Below are 10,102 nucleotides of genomic sequence, written 5' to 3'. Positions count from 1 at the left end.
AGCATACAGTAGTCTTGCGGCCACCGTCATGTAATAAACCAGGACTCTATCCTTAACATTAACATTTTCCATATTTAACCCCAATAATAACAGTTCTGGGCTTTTTGCTATATTACTTTTCAAAATTGATGACATTTCAGCAAAAATCTTAGACCAAAATAGCTTAGCTTTTTCACAAGTCCACCACATATGATACATTGAACCTTCATGTTTTTTACATTTCCAGCATTTGTTTGACATTTGATTGTTGGCATTTGCTAGTTTTTTGGTGTTAAATACCATCTGTACATCATCTTATAGCCGTTCTCTTTTAGACAAGTACTGTCAATATTTTCATTGTGTTTCTCCAAAGATATTCCCAAGTGTCCATTGTAATTTCTTTATTAAAATTCATTGCCCATTTTACCATTTGAACTTTAACTGTTTCATCCTCCGTGTACCATTTCAACAAAAGTTTATATATCTTAGAGATAATTTTTTGGCCATCACCTAACAAAAGTTCTTCTAGGTCCCCATGCTCCTGTCTAAAGCCTTTCTTTCTTTTATCAGTTTCAAATAGATCTTTAATTTGCCTAAATTGTAACCATCCATATTGAAATTGTAACTCTATATTGTCTTTAATCCTAGGTTCGCTTTTGTCCCTCTTCAACAGTTCTTTCACATAGTAACATTTTCTGACACATCCTGCACCACTAAGCTCACAACATGTGCAAAACAGTGAACATAGAGTGCTCTTGGCTCCTCAGCTTTTACAAGAGCCTGTACTCCCCTAAGATGTCCAGCAACATTCAATGTTCTATCATAGCACTGGCCACGACATCTGTCAAGAGAAAGATCCAAGTGACAGGGAACATCTATCAAAACAGAAAAGACCGTTTTAGCAGCGGTGGACTCTCCGCAGCATGCCTGCCCGCCCGCCCTTTCCCTTTCCCTTTTTTTTTTTTAAAGGGTACTTTCCCAGCGCTGTTGCACAATCCCGGCCATAAATCTTAATCAGGGTGCTCCAAAATCCCCACGGAGACATCAAGGGGTGGCGTCATTTCCATTTCCATGTCATTTTTAGGATGATGAACAGTCAGAAATATCGGTGGCTGATAAAATTATTATTTTTTAACTGTTGAAATTACCGTTATAGAGGAAATTCGTAATTCTAACATTACATTCAAGCGTCAAATAATTAGTCTGCCCGTTTGGAGAGTTTGGATCACCCCCACCTTAAATATCAGTTCAAATTAGCCCGCCAGAATAATGGTCCAATGGATTTCAAAGAAGAAGGCATAGAATAACATTAACCAATCACAGGCATCATAGGGGTGTGGTCTCACCATAGCAATTTAGCAAAAAAAACACTATAGTGGAAATCTGAAAAAAAAATGAATGTGATGTCGTCATTGGCATCGTCAGATCTAAACCCGCCTCGTATTGTGCAATTCTACCAGGGATGTAGACAAAGTATAGCGTGAGGCACCGGTAGTAAGAGAAGGGATGTGAACACAGAATGGGACATTGCGGGATAGAATCCAGCGTGATTAATGCACATGAAAAGCGGAAGGTGGGGAAGTGTGGATTCGGCCATGATCTCAAGCATTTCATTCACAATGGTAGGTGAAATCCATTTGTACTTGGTATGATTCAACCATAATTTCAGTTGTGGAATATCTTCAGCATGTAGCACCAAGAGCTGTTTCAGGTTTGACTCTTGCTCATCATGGCAGTGTATTGCACTGCCCTGATAAGGCAAGGTACCTTACTGTTGATAAAATTGTCATCGGTGCCTTTTTAGCATCTTGCATTTGCTTCTGCTGGCCTTCTGACAACTTGCTCTGTACATTTACCCAAGTTTTTTTTTCTGGGAAAAGAGGGGGCAGAACTCTCAAGAGGGAAATGAGGGAGAAACACACGGGAGTCTTTGAAATAATATTATTTTCACGTGCTATTGCTGAGTATTTTCAAGAGGTGCCGGAACTCCGTTCCACTGTGTTCCTGCTGAAAAAAAGCCCTGCATTTACCCCTGGCTTTAACAGAGGCTATAGCCTGGGCAGCTGCATGGTGCAAGTTAGAATTCCAATGGCTGTGAAATCTGGACAGTGCCTTCTTCCAGTTTGAGAAGCCATTTTGAACAAAAGCTTCACGTGCATCCTTGGCCGTTTCCACACGGCTTACCTTCCCTCGGAATGACCCGGAACATGGCGCAAGAAATGTGGAAGATCGCATTTTCTCGTGCGACGTTTGCGTGATGTCGCACAAATCTTGTGCAAGAAAATGCAATCTTCCGCATTTTTGCGCGATGTTCCAGGTCGTTCTGAGGGAAGGTAAGCCGTGTGGAAACAGCCCTTGTCTCTTGATGTGTTTGGAAGAGGAGCAGTCATGTCATTTGCTGCTAAGCGACAGATGTGACAATATGCTTTTTTTCTGTTGCCACATCATAAGAGAGCCATTCATAGGTTCTTTCCCAAGAATCTTGGTACTGTTGTCCTGGCTTTTGCTTCACAGTACTGCAGGATGTTGTATTTATTTTTATTTTATTATATTAGATTTTTAGTCCTCCCTCCCTACCAAGCGGGCTCAGGGCGGAGCACAACATTTTAATTTACATAAAAACACATACAAGCAGTTAAAACATGACAATAAAATTTAAAACACTACATACAATAAAAACTTCTCCTCAGATGGCGAGGAAGAGTTACTTCATTTCAGACATGGCCCATATATCCATATCTATAGATATATATAGGGTGGTGGACAGATCTTTTCAAGTCAAGTATGGCCAGCAGGGGCCCAGCCTAGCCTCCGCCATATGCCTGGCAGAACATCTCTGTCTTACAGGCCCGGTGGAAGGATAATAAATCCTGCCGAGTGCCAAGTGTTCGTCTTGTATGTGTACAAGATTCGTCTTGTAGGTGTACAGATTCAGAAAAGACTTTTCTCTTCTAATTAGAAATCTGTCCATGGCAAATTAAATGGAATGGTGGACTGAAAATAATTCAAAGGAAAATATCAGGATTCTGAAGGAGGAGAAATTACATATTTAAAATAGGAGCAGTGTAGCCATGTTCATCATAGTATCAGAGATCAGAGATTTATAACCTGATCCTGAAGGGGGACAAGGTTTGAAATAATACAAAAATAAACCTACCTAAAAATAAAATAAAAAAGAATCTTGGACACAGTCTGAATATTCTGCCCTGTACACAATAGATGTTATATTTTGGTCCTTGGCAAATATGTGTAAATGTCTGCTGGGACAGGCTTGCTTGGGTTATACAGGCAGGGTGTAATCCCTGCAGCTTCTAACTTTTTAAAATAGCATTTCAAATTTACCAAAGTGTTTTATAGCTTTTTATCCAAACAACCACCATGCAAAGTATGCCACAATGTAATAATACTGTTATATGCTTAAAAGCAGTTCATGTTGGCTGTAGCTGCCTAGTTGGTGAACAACACACGCCTATGGTTGTTGTGGATTTTCCGGGCTGTATAGCCATGGTCTTGGCATTGTAGATCCTGACATTTCGCCAGCAGCTGTGACCGGCATCTTCAGAGGTGTAGCACCCAAAAGACAGAGATCTCTCAGTGTCACAGTGTGGAGAAGATGTTGGCAGGTAATTTATATCTACTCAGGAGGGTGGGTTTGGGCTGAGTCATCCTGTAAGAGCCCAAACTCAGCCCAAACCCACTCTCCTCAGGTGAGCCCCTCAGCCCCCACCCCATAGTTTACACCTATGGATGTAACCAAAGTATGATAGCCTCAGTTTTATCATTCTAGCTTCTAGAGAGAATTCATTTGATTGATTTGATCTAGTACCCACGATTTGTCTTTTTTGTCTGTCTGTGGTATCCGCAAAACTCTCCTCCAGTACCACATTTCAAATGAAGCAATTTTCTTCCTGTCAGCTTTCTTTACCTTCCAACTTTCACATCCATACATAGTAATGGGGAATACCATAGTTCGGATTATCTTGATCTTGGTCCCCAGAAAGACATCTTTAGATTGAGACTAGGAAGAGCAGCTGTGAGGGAACTAGAAAAGACAAGATCTAATGGGATTAAATTTCAGGACAGGCAATTTTAGACAAACATTAGGAGATGCTTCCTACCAGTAATGCATGTTTAATAATACAACAACCAAGTATCTAAGGGGATGGACAGGTTCTCCCTTACTAGAGATTTTCAAGCAGAGACTGGACAACCATCTGTTGGATTTATTCCACCGAGCTGGGTCAGGGGTTGGACTAGATGCCATATAGACCTCATCTCCCAGAAACTAAATGAAAACCTTTCTCCTGCCATTAATTGCTGAGTTGTTAATAGTGCTCTCTCTTCACCTTGCCTGCTATAAAATTGCTCTGCCATCTTTCTTGATGGGTCTCTTCTACTGGTATTAAATTTATTGTTAGGGTTGTCAACTCCGGGCTGGGAAATAACTGGAGATTTTGTGGGTGGGGCCTAGGATTTGGGGAGGGAAAGGACCCTCGGCAGGGTATAATGCCAAATAGTCCATCCTTTAGAGTGGCTTTTCTCTCAAGGGGAGCTGATCTTTGTAGCCTAGAAATCAGTTGTCATTCTCGGAGAGCTCCAGAGTTTGGCAACCCTATTTGTTGCCAGGTTTAGTATGATATTCTTGCTGTTTTAGTGGTCTTATTGGCCGTTTTCACACTTCCCTCACACAAAATCACGCAAAACTCAGGGAATGATGGTGTCTTCATGGTGCGACTTCCCATCATGATTCCATTTTGCGGCGTGATGACATCAGAAATCATGCCATGAAATGGAATCATGATGCGAAATAATGCCAAGAAGGCTGATTCTGCACACGTTGGATAATGCACTTTATCAGTCGTTTGAGGTGGATTTTTTGTTCCGCACACGAAAAAATCCGTTCCAAATGATCTCTAAAGAGGATTGGAAGTGCATTATCCAACGTGTACGGAATCGCTAGAAGATGCTATTGTTCTGTGAGTTTTACGTGATTTTGCACAAGGGTAAAGATGTGTGAAAACAGCCATTGTTTCAAGGCTAGGCTCTCTTCTTGATTAAAGTGAGTCACTCAATGTGCTAATTTTGGTGGAAGCCTGTTTATGTGCAAATCACAGAAGGATGGTTATTGATATGGTTTTAACAGAAAACAAAATAATGTCTGCTTGCTGCTACCACCAGCTAGCTCTTGAATTCTGGACCCCATAGAACCTCAAGGTGCCCCCGACCCCCAAGTAAGGCCTCCCTTCTGTCCGTCTCCCGCCGCAAACAAATCAAATCACACAGAGGACTTCAGAAGGTGTGGAGCTTGCAGCACTGGTGTGAAAGACAAACTAGACAGAGAATTTGTGCAAACATGAAAAGAAAAAAAGGACGCCACAAAATTGACGGGTCTTAGAGAAAATGTTTCGGCCCGTTCCTTACCAGGAGCAGGAAATTCTCAGCCTACGCTGTGCAGTTCTTTCTTTTAAGGGGGCGGTATGAATCATTCAAGATAGGCCCCCACAAAGTATCATATTCCACACTGTTTGGGGGCGGGGGCGGTAAACCATTGATAATTCCTGGAATTTCTGTTATCACACCGACAAGCTTTTTGCTGCCTGTGTGAGGATGAGGAGGCTGTTGGCATTTTAAAGGATTGTTTTTAAAAACGGGAATGCTTTTAAAATTGTCCAAGCGGCCTTTTGTACAGAGTCTCCAAGTAGGGTTGCCAGCTCCAAGTGGGGAAATTCCTGGAGATCTAGAGGGTGAAACCTGGAGAAAGTGGGGTTTGGGGAGGGAAAAGACCTTGGCATGGCATAATTCCATAGAGTCCATCCCCCAAAGTAGCCATTTTCTCCAGATGAACTAATCCCTGTGGCCTGAAGACCAGTTGTAATTCCAGGAGATCTCCAGCCATGGCCTGGAGGCTGGCAACCCTATCTCCAAGGCACTGTACATAGTGCAACAATTAGAAAACTGCCCTGTGACATCACTTCCCCATCCGTCTGCGACAAAAGCATGGGGTGAGGGAAGGCGCAGTGCCACTGCTCTTGATTCAGGCTTGCTAGCCGCAGGTCCCTTGAAAGGGCGGGCAGAAAATGGTAGCTGTCTAGGGACAGCAGCAGAAAGGGCTCTACGACTCACCTGAGGGTCCTACCCCTGGGCTGAGGACCACCAAACCAGCAAATTCATGGCACAGTCAACATTCGAATGGTGGACTTCCTCGCTCTTTCTTTCCCTTCAGACTCCACCTTTGTCTTCACCTCATCTGACAGAAACACGGCTGAACTGTACATTAATTACATTTGTCCAATGCTTGCAAGAACATAACCTCAGGAATCTGGGATCAGGCCAAGGGGCCCAGGAACCCAGCATCCTGTTCCCACCGTTGGTCAGCCCAAGGCCACAGAGAAGTCCACAGAAACAGGGAAGGGAGGCCACAGTCTCTTCCCAAGGAAGCGTTATCCAGAGCTGCTCTGCTTTTGAACATAAGAGGTTCCGTTTAGCCATCTAGGCTAACAGCTGCTGAAAAGCCTCGCTGTGAATGTGGCTGGTCCCTCTTTAAAGCCAAGGAACGTTGCGGCAAACCTTGCCTCTTGTAGATGAGCGGTGTTTTATTATGCACGGCATGAGGGAAGACTTCCTTTTGTCAGTGGGCATCCCCCAGAAACCAGGTATTACAGGAGAGGAAGATAAGCTTGCTCTTCATTTTCTCCTCTTCGTGCACTGTATTACAGACCTCCTTCAAGCCTCCCCCCCCCAACCTTTTTCCAAAAATAATAATCCCCCAAATCCTTGTGGGGAAATTGGAGAGTCTCTTCCTTTCTCCTCTTATGCTCTCCCGTCCCTTCCCCTTTTTTTCTTGTAAAAAAGTACCAGAGAAATACTTGCAGGTTGTAAAGAAAAATAATTAAATTTCTCCCATAAAAAGACTCTGCCGAGCTCCTGCCCAGCTTTGCTTTAAGCTCCGCTGAGCAACCACCCCAAAGCACAGGAAGTGGCATTTATGGGATCTGAGAGCAGGGGTAGGGGGTGTCTCTCTTACAGGAAATGATGGGCATGTGGTGGGCATGTGTTGAGCCAGCATATACATCACATGGTGGCACACCATTGCCAGCATATACATTACACACAGATGTCAAGTTAGGGCAGCAGCAAGAGTGTCTAGTGTCTACCTCTTTCTGCTGTATTTATAACTTAAAAAAAATCTTTTTAATCCCATGATCTTCCAAGGAACTGGGTGTAGGTGAAGTGAGAGTAGATGAGAGCCAGTTTGGTGTAGTGGTTAAGAGCATGAGACTCTAATATGGAGAGCCAGGCTTGATTCCCCACTCCTCCACTTGAAGCCAGCTGGGTGACCTTGGGTGAGTCACAGCTTCTAGGAGCTCTCTCAGCCCCACCCACCTCACAGGGTATTTGTTGTGGAGATAATAATGACATACTTTGTAAACCACTCCAAGTGAGTGTTAAGTTGTCCTGAAGGGCAGCATATAAATCAAATGTTATTATTATTTCCCCTGTTCTCCATTTTCCCCTTACAATGAGCCTGCAATGTATGTTATGCTGAGTGTGTGGGACTGCCCCCAAGGTCACCCAATGAGTTTCTCAGCTGAATATTAAAGAGTCCAGTAGCACCTTTAAGACTAACCAACTTTATTGTAGCATAAGCTTTCGAGAACCACAGCTCTCTTCGTCAGATGAGACTAACATTGCTAACTCCTCTGGATTGTTGGCTGAATACGGATTTGAACTTGGGTGTCCCAGGTCTTAGTTCCATGTTCAATCTCCCAGCTGAAGACTCTCAGGAGTTGGGAAAGACCTTTCTCTACCTGATGGGCAGCAGCTCTAGTGAAAAGCAGAAGAGTATCGCTGTGGACTTTTGGTCCCGACTCCATTGTGCTGCTGTAGATCTAGGGTTGCCAACAAGCCTGGAGTGGGAAAAAAGCTTTCCCCTTTAACAGAAGCTTCATAAGATATTATTTACTAGGTGACATTACAGACCACTTCAATAATAACAACATTCGAATTATATACTGCCCTTGAGGACAACTTAACACCCACTCAGAGCAGTTTACAAAGTATGTTATTATCCTCACCCTGTGAAGTGGGTGGGGCTGAGAGAGCTCTGGAAGAGCTGTGACTGACCCAAAGTCACCCAGCTGGCTTCAAGGGGAGGAGTGGGGGATCAAACCTGGTTCTCCAGATTAGAGTCCCACGCTCTTAACCACTAGACCAAACTGGCTCAAGACAGAAGGTGGCGTGTTAACAGCATGCTTTTTTCAGATGCTGGATGCTAAGCAGGACTGGCCCTGGTCAGAATCTTGAATGGGAGACTGCCCGGGGAAGAATTGGGCTCCTCTGCAGCGGGTGGCAATGCAAACCACCTCTGCTTCTCACTTGCCTTGAAAGCCCTTTACTGGAATTGCCATAAATCTGTTGTAACTTCACAGTGCATATGTACATAACGAAAAACTTTAACTGCCTGTTGCCACACATTAAGCCCCCATTAAAGGGACAGGACATTTTACTCTGGGCCTGCTGGCAACCTTTCAGTCAGACTGTTGGTCCAGCTAGCTCAGGGATGTCTACTCTGACTGGCAGTGGCTCTCCAGGATCTCAGGAAAGAACCGCCCCTTCCTGCCACGCAAAGCCCTTACATTAGAGATACCGAAACAGAACCAAGAATCTTCTGTATCCACACTCCGATATTGAGCTATGGGGTTTCCACCAAAAAGCAGAACGCTCAGCTGTTGATTTTGCGCACCGACACACGAAGCTGCTTTCCATCGGGTCAGAACATGGTTGTACATCGCCCAGGGTTGTCTTCTCTGAATGTCTGCCGGATCTTGGCCACAAAAAGGTCTGTCCTGATACTTGTGACCGGAGATCATTTCACTGGGGAGTGAACTGGCCCTTCTGCCCACAAAACAAATGTTTCGCTACTGAGCTACACCACCCGCCTCATCTTCCATGTACGAATCAATGTTCTTCTGTCCTTTGGTCCAGTGGCTGGGGCCAAGCCCTGCTCTTTCCCAGCGGATAGCCACAAGATCCTTTTAAAGGGGACTGAACCCCAAACCCGTCGCATGCTCACTTGCCAGATCTCGGCCTTCCCCTTGCCCTCTACAATGTATAAAAAGGGTGTGTCCCCCCCCCCCCCGTTTAGTTTGGGATTTTAAATATCCACAGAACCTTGGTTACCTTTGCCTATCCAAATAAATTCTGGTCTCTCTTCTTTACTAAATCCCCAAAGAACAGATGGACAGTCTCACACTTGATCCCTTGGACCCAAAAGATGCAGAGCACCGGCTGGGATCTTTTGGCCTAGCAAGAGTTCCTAGTCTCCTAGCCAAACACCTGGCGCCCTCTAGTGGAAATTCTTTTTGAAAACAGCTGCAGTTGGCTTCCTTTCTGTCCGTCCCCCGCCCTTCTTGTAGATACACAGCTATTCCACTGAATACTTGCTGTTCCTGTAGAACATGCTGAGATAGGAATGCCATTACTGGTTTGTGAAAAATACTCCTTCCAGCTTAATGGTTACAATCCCATCCTAACCACTACTCTAGATTCAACGCTATTTGCTTCCCTGCCCTTTGATCCTCATAATAGTCCTGTAAGGTAGGCTAGGAGAGTGAGGGCCCACAGTCCCCCAGTGACCTTTGCAATGGAGCCAGGATCTGAACTCCACCCTCTAGCTCTGGAACTCTTAACCACCACACTGGGTGCAGGCCTTGTGATGAGAAGCCAGGGTGGGTAAACATATGCACAAAGATGCTCCCACCCTGATTGATGCCCCCAAGCCATGCCCAATGGCCACAGCTTTTCCTCACACTAAAAGCGTCAATCTGGCTTCAGCTTTTCCTCACACTCAAAGTGTCAGCCAGTCAACCCACAGGTCAACGACATTCAGGGTGCATGCTGTGTGCTCCTAACATGGCTGGCAGGATCTCACACACAAGTTGATGCCGTTGATTAGGATCAACCAAATTATCACAGAACTGTGTGCACGTGTGTGATTTCAGAGAGGCAGGGAAAGGGAATCTTGGGGCCACCTCTGGCAGCTGAGGAGGAGCTGGGCTCAGCTTCCATTGCCCTTCTTCTTCCAGGTGCGTAAGCCTGGGTGGGGCCAGCAGCAGAGCTCAAA

Source organism: Eublepharis macularius, chromosome 5 (genome assembly GCF_028583425.1).
Source record: "Eublepharis macularius isolate TG4126 chromosome 5, MPM_Emac_v1.0, whole genome shotgun sequence".
Lineage (NCBI taxonomy): Eukaryota > Metazoa > Chordata > Lepidosauria > Squamata > Eublepharidae > Eublepharis > Eublepharis macularius.
The sequence above is the reverse complement of the archived record's forward strand: the minus strand, read 5'-3'. Positions refer to the sequence as shown.